Source organism: Perognathus longimembris, chromosome 4, assembly GCF_023159225.1.
Source record: "Perognathus longimembris pacificus isolate PPM17 chromosome 4, ASM2315922v1, whole genome shotgun sequence".
Classification (NCBI taxonomy): domain Eukaryota; kingdom Metazoa; phylum Chordata; class Mammalia; order Rodentia; family Heteromyidae; genus Perognathus; species Perognathus longimembris.
In genome coordinates this window covers 15,593,933-15,601,364 of record NC_063164.1, presented here as the reverse complement: position 1 = coordinate 15,601,364, position 7,432 = coordinate 15,593,933, and positions in this window count along the sequence as shown.

The following is a 7,432-nucleotide window of genomic DNA, read 5'->3' as shown; positions in this document are numbered from 1 at the left end:
CCTTCTAACTAGAGGTTTTGTTCTGTCAGCATGAGGTGTCCAAACACTTTGGTCAAGGTGGTTCTTGTCATGCCTGCTTCTGCCTCCATCTGCTTACATGACAGGACAGTGACGATTCCTTTGTAGCAAAGTTCTTCAGGAGTCTAAGAGGCTGCAATTGATGTGTGAAAACTTTGGTTACCTGGCTTTAAAGCATCTTTTCTAAAGACATCCTGACTCCTGGTTTTCATGCCAGTAAATAGATTTCCATAAGGGAAACATTGTATTATGAGCTTTAGTTTTTTATATCTTTGGAGTTCAAGGCTTTGAGAACATACATATATCCTATGAGTTGTTCCCAGGCCTGGCTCTCAGAACACAACCACCTAGTTTCCACTTTTTTTTTTTTTTTAAAGGCCTTAGAGAACTTGTGGCTATTGCAGTGGTGGGACAGGACAAAGAAAGGAACAGAAACCTTCAGAGAAAATGTCTTCCGCATTAACATTATGTTCATGAGATTTACCTGCTCACTATTCCTGTTGCTCAAAGGCTAGGAAAAAGAAAGGTGTTGCTACAAAAAAAAAAAAAAAAGCTTAAATAGTACAATGATCAAACCTAGCCTAATTGACATGTATAGAACTCTTAACTAGAAGTATACATGTGGTTTTTTTTTAATTGCACCTGAAGCATTTACCAGATTTCTTCATAGCTGGACCATCAAGAAAGTTCCAATGCTGGATCTAGTGGTTCACACCTTGTAGCTACTCAGCAGGCTAAACCGTGGAAGCTCATCGTTCAGAGCCAGCCCTGCTAGCCAGGTGCTCGTGGCTCACACCTGCAAAACTAGCTACTCAGGAGGTTATTAAGATCTGAGGGGGGCTGGGCATATGGCCTAGTAGTAAGAGTGCTTGCCTCACATACATAAAGCCCTGGGTTCAATTTCTCAGCACCACATATATAGAAAATGGCCAGAAGTGGCGCTGTGGCTCAAGTGGTTGAGTGCTAGCCTTGAGCAAAAAGAAACCAGGGACAGTGCTCAGGCCCTGAGTTCAAGGCCCAGGACTGGCAAAAAAGAAAAAAATCTGAGTGGGCTGGGGATATAGCCTAGTGGCAAGAGTGCCTGCCTCGGATACACGAGGCCCTAGGTTCGATTCCCCAGCACCACATATGCAGAAAACGGCCAGAAGCGGCGCTGTGGCTCAAGTGGCAGAGTGCTAGCCTTGAGCGAGAAGAAGCCAGGGACAGTGCTCAGGCCCTGAGTCCAAGGCCCAGGACTGGCCAAAACAAAAAAAAAAAGAAAAAAATCCGAGGGTCACAGTTCAAAGCCAGCCTGGGCAGAAAAGTCCGCAAGACATCTCCACTTCCAAAAGGCCAGAAGTAGAGCTGTGGCTTAATGGCTTAACTGATAGAACACTGACCTTAAGTAAAAAGGCTAAGGAACAATACCCAGACCCTGAGTTTAATCCCCAGGAGCAACACACAAACATATACAAGTCCAGGCAAAAAAGTCTGCAAACTCAGTCTTCAATTGACCAGCAAAATGCCAGATTGGAGACATGGCTCAAATAGTAGAGCGCCAGCCACGAGCAAGAAAGCCAAGCAGTAGTACAGGCCCTGAGTTCAAGCCCCAGTACCAGCACAAAAAGAAAAGTACCATGAACTGAAGGTAGGAAAAAGAACCAGAAAGTTTCTAGACATAGAGTATTTGCCTGGCATGCACGAAGCCCTGGGTTCGAGTCCTCAGCACCACATAAATAGAAAAGGTAAGCCTCTGGTAGATTAACCAAGAAAAAATACATACTTTCCAGAAAATAGAAAAAGGCCAGATCCCAATTCTCTGCTTATGTTACTAGGGATTGAACTTGGGGACCTAACCTTGCTAGACAAGTGCTCTACCACTTGAATTATGTCCCTGCCTCTTACTTAGTTTTTGCAATAGGATCTTTTTGCAATAGGATCCTACTAACTTTGCCTCAGACGACAGACAACCCTTCTACCCCTCAAGCAGCTGGGACTACAAGCATTATGCAATTTGCTTTTGAAGCAGCATTACTTGGGCTCCAATACCTATCATGAGTTGAATATCATAAGGAAAACTGGGGACCAAACTGACATGTATGTAGGCAGAAATTCAGATACCAGCTATTTGGGAGGCTGAGGCAGGAAGAAAACCATATAGCTCAGGTTGGCCTTGAAACTGATCCTGCTGCCTGCTTGAACCTCCTAACTTCTGCGATTGCTCAGGAGAGATATATGAAGATCAATATTTGAGAACAGCTCAGGCAAAAATCAGATTCCCATGTCAACTAAGTATTGTGGATCACAACTGTAATTCCAGCTACTTGGAAGACAGAGGTAAGAAATTACAATCCAACATTTGCTGAGCAAAAAGCCCAAGACCCTTTCAGAAATTTTTCAATAAAATATCGAAATCAGCCAGATACTGGTGGTTTGTGCCTATAATTCTAGCTACTCAGGAGGCTGAGATCCATCTCAGTTCAAAGCCACCTTGGAAAACAAATCCAAGATACTCGTGAGACTTGAATTTGGTGCCTGGCCACTGTCCCTGAGCTCTTTCACTCAAGGCTAGCTAGTGCTCTACCATTTTGAGCCACTTCCGGTTTTCTGGTGGCTTATTGAAAGTAAGAGACATGGACTTTCCTGCCTGGGCTGGCTTTGAACAGATTCTCAGATCCTCAGATCTCAGCCTCCTGAGTAGCTAGGATTATAAGTATGAGCCACCAGTGCCTAACTACAAGAGACTAATTTCCAGTTAACCAGCAAAAGTTCAGAAGTGAAGCTGTGGCTCAGATGGTAGAAGGTCAGCCTTGAGTGACAGTGCAAGAGCACAAGGTCCAATACCAATGTGTATGTATGCACACACACACAAATATATTGAAACCATTCTCCATGAGACATTCAGTATTCTACCTATCATTTTCCAGCCAAGTGTGATAAGCCAAGAAAATAAGGTTGTACAAGAATCCCCCCAAATCCTCAGTATGTACTGACAACATGATTGTGTACAAATAGCCCAAAAGAATCTACAACTGCTTAGAATTACTAAGTAAACTTATGAGGTTCACCAATACAGAACATAACAGAAACCAAGTATCTCCATCGAAAGTAAAATAGTGGCACATTTCTTTTTGCAAAAATCAGCAAGCTTATTCAAACATTTCACAAAAACAGTGAGCACTTTCTTGAATAAAAATAAAATCCACTCAGATAACTTACTAGTACATGTATTTTGTTTTTGTGATCTTTTTTGAAGTTTTGTCTTACAGAGTATTATATATCAATAGTACTTTTATCTACCATCCTCCATCTGTTTTTTGCTTGTTGGTTTATCTTGCCCACTTCCCACCCTCCATGTAATGAGTAAAGTAGCAGAACTGACTGGAATGGAGGGATGCTTATATATTCTCTTTTTGAAAGTTATATCGCCTAGTCTGATATTTAAGGCTTTTAAGTAGAATCTATTATTTTTGAGTTGACTTAGGCTACCAAAAAGATGCTTTATTGCAGATGTTTAGTTTGTGGAGGCTGAGAATGGGTCATGTGTGGACTTGGCCACCTGAATGTCCTAAGAAGCAAGGATGTTTAGGTGTCATTGTCCCTACATGTCAGAAACAGGGTCTGGATGGCAGAATGAGAGTACCACCTTTGCATTTTCCTCTGCCAGCTGCTTCTTTATTTTAACTTAGGGCTTCTTGACCTTTCCTGGGCATAGTTCCCAGAAAGTCCCTCTGCTTCTGGGGCCCTGATCAGGTTTCTGAATCTGTTAATAATAGCAGTGGGGGAAGGGGCAGGACCTTTGCAGAACAAGGAATTACTAAAGCAGTTGGACAGTTCCTGTGCCCAGGGCTCTTGCTGCTGCTTTTCTGGATTTAATGAGAGTCCGGCACATTTTTTTCAAATGGCAAGCCTTCCAAGCACTCATGGGAGCTGTACTTACCTCGTGGGAGTCTCCAAGTCCCCACTCTCAAGTCAGAATACACAAGCAAAGGAGCACTGGTATATTTATGACAATACTGGAACAATATTAAAGATCTGTCAGATGGTGGTGGCTCACACTTGTAATCTTACTTAGGAGACAGCTCTGAGGATCACGGTTCAAAGGCATCCCTGGCAGAAATGTTCATTGGGCAGAAACTTTTGTAAGACTTATCTTCAGTTAATCAACAACAACAACAAAAAACACAAGTGGAGGGATGGCTCAAGTAGTATAGTGCCAGCCTTGAATGAAAAAAAAAAAGGCTTTGAGTACAGAGTATGGTCACATGCATACATACAAGAATATTTGAGATCTACACTCTTCCAGAAATTCCAGAGCAAGCAATAACACTCCTCACAGATCACCTAGAAGAAAGGAGGTTGGGCAGCATTAAGATGATAGTGACTCAGAAAGATGCAAGTAGTATAGAATTATAGGTTTAAAAGAAGAGTGCAGGGCTGGGAATGTGGCTTGGTGGTAGAGTGCTTGCCTAGCACTCATGAAGCCCTGTGTTCAATTCCTCAGTACCACATAAACAGAAAAGGCCAGAAGTGGTGCTGTGGCTCAAGTGGTAGAATGCTAGCCTTGAGCAGAAGAAACTCAGGACTGGCAAAAATAAAAATAAAAAATTTAATGTACACTGAGGCCTGGGAATATGGCCTAGTGATAGAGTGCTTGCCTAGCATGCATGAAGCCCTGGGTTCAATTCCTCAGCACCACATATATAGAAAAAAACAGAAGGGGCACTATGGCTCAAGTGGCCTTGAGCAAAAAGAAGCCAGGGACAGTGCTCAGGCCCTGAGTTCAAGCCCCAGGACTGGCCAAAAAAAAAAAGTATATTGAGTAGAAAGGTAAAAATGGTATTACTAGTTTGCTTGATTTCCACTTTTAAAAACTAAGCTGTAACATAATATCAGTCACCCAGTTTTCTACAAAATGAATTGAGATTGGAACAGATGGGATGACTAGAGAAACTTTCATTTGTTGCCATAACACCTGGATATTTAGGACATCTGCATGTCTGAATCTTTCAATTTTTCTGTGGTGTGTTTGGCAAATATGGAGGGAATATTTCCTTTCTAAATCACATTCTTATTCTAATAGTTGCTATTCTAATGATATGTTGATTAATATTTCTCCCACCCTGTTATTTCATCAAATAAAATAGGATTACTGTATTGGAACAAAACAATAAGCTGATTAATTTCATAATACATGCTCAGATACAAGCTCTGAGAACTAAGAACAGGGGAAAAAGAAAGTGATGTAGAAGAGGGAGAATGTGTAGGTGTTGAGAAAAAGGAAGTGATTATGTCAGGCAAGTAGAAATGAGACAGCAAGACTAGCACAGCTGAGACAGCTTCTAAGTCAGATCTAAAACTAGCACAGTTTACACTTTGGTGCCTCTACTACTCCTATTCTTCATGAATGGCTTCTGTACCCCCTTGGTACTCTTTCTCCATCAAAACCTGCTGTCCGGAAAGAGTATGTTACCCTAGGTATAATATTTAAAATCATTAAGGATTCAAAGCTTACCAGTTGTAGCCAAGCACAGTGACACATACTCATAGTCCCAGCTTCTGGAGGCTGACGTGGGAGGATAGCTTGAGTCTATAAGACCAGCCTGGGCAGCATAAGGAGATACCCACACACACACCTTAGGAAGCAAAGGAAGGAAGAGAGGGAGGGAGGGACGAAAAAAGAAAAGAAAGAAGGAAAAGGAAGGGGGGAAAAGGAAAGAAAGAAGAAAGAAAAACATAACAGAAAACTGTATCAAGAAATTATGAGCCAGAGCCAGGCACCAGTGGCTCATGCCTGTAATCCGAGCTACTCAGGAGGCTGAGATCTGAGGATCCTGGTTCAAAGCCAGCCCAGGCAGAAAAGCCCATGAAACTCTTATCTCCAATAAACCACTCAGAAAGGCAGAAGTGGCGCTGTGGCTTAACTGGTAGAGTGCTAGCTTTGAACTGAAGAGCTCAGGGACAGTGCCCAGGCCCAGAGTTCAAGCCCCACGAATGACAAAAAAGAAAAGAAAAGAAATTATGAGCCAGCCAGGAGCTGGTGGCTCATACCTGTAATCATAGCTGCTCAGGAGATCTGAGGATCGCAGTTCAAAGTCCACCTAGGCAGCAAAGTTTCTGACAGGAGATCTGAGGATCACAGTTCAAAGTCAGCCTAAGCAGCAAAGTTTGTGAGACTCATCTCCAATAAACTGCTCAGAAAAAGGTGGAAGTGGAGCTGTGGTTCAAGTGGTAGAGCTAGTCTTGAGCAAAAAGAAATTCAGGGATAGCATTCAGGTCCTGAGTTCAAGCCCCAGGACCAACAAAAATAAATAGATTATAAGCAGGCATGTAGGTAGGTAGATAATGAAAATATGAGCTGTGTAACTGGTGGCTTATGCTTGTTACCCCAGCAACTCAGGAGGCTGAGATCTGAGGATCAGATTTTGAAAGAAGGTCAGGTAGGAAAGGCTACAAGATTCTTATTTCCAACCAACCAGTAAAAAAAAAAAAAAAAAAAATGCCAGACAGCTGGGCACTGGTAGTGCACACCTGTAATCCTAGCTACCCAGAAGGCTGAGATCTGAGGATCACAGTTCAAAGCCAGCCTGGGCAGGAATACCCATGAGACTCATTTTTTATTTACTAAGAAAACACTGGAGATGGCACTGTGGCTCAAGAGGTAGAGTGCTAGCTTTGAGCAAAAGAAGCTCAGGACAGAACCAAGGTCTAGGACAGGAAGGAAAAAAAAAGCTAAACTGGAGGTGTAACTCAAGGCCCTGACTTCAAGCCCTAGTACCCGCACAAAAGAAAAAAAAAAAAAGTAGCGTATACAGTGGAGTCCCCTGATAGCATTGAGAACTAGAAATAGAACTTGGCCTGCTACCCACAAGCCAGCTAGTGCTCCATCCCATCACAACAACTTCCTCCCTCCCGAAGGTAACTGCTACCCTTACTTTTATGGGCCCTACTTAGGAGGCTTTTATTTTAATGGGACTAAAAGTTTCACTATAAATAGCCACTAATGGCAGAACATTAGACAGTTGAGGTGTTTGGGGGCAGTCATGGAAGGCAGCTGGAGCTCAGTACACTTCAAATGACATTATTTCCCACAGCTAGTTCCCCCAGTGCCTGTGCTTAGCATATACCTCCTGAGAAAGGACCCCATAGAAGTTCAGTGTCTGTGCTCTGTGCCCTTACCTGCCTTACTGTCATCCACTGGTCTAGAAAGGCCAAACTCCAGATTTCCTAAGGCAGAAAAAAAAAAAAAGTAGACTGCAATATCCAATGCTGAGAAGTGTGCAAGGGGATGGTTGTCTCTGTTGCCAACACATGTGAGCCTGGGTTATTGTGTAAATCTCCGTGGATCTATATTTCTTATTGTGAGGTAGGGGAGCACATAAAGCTTTTGCCTTCTCTTTATCCTCTCCTAACTTGGACCCTTTCTTTAATCTTG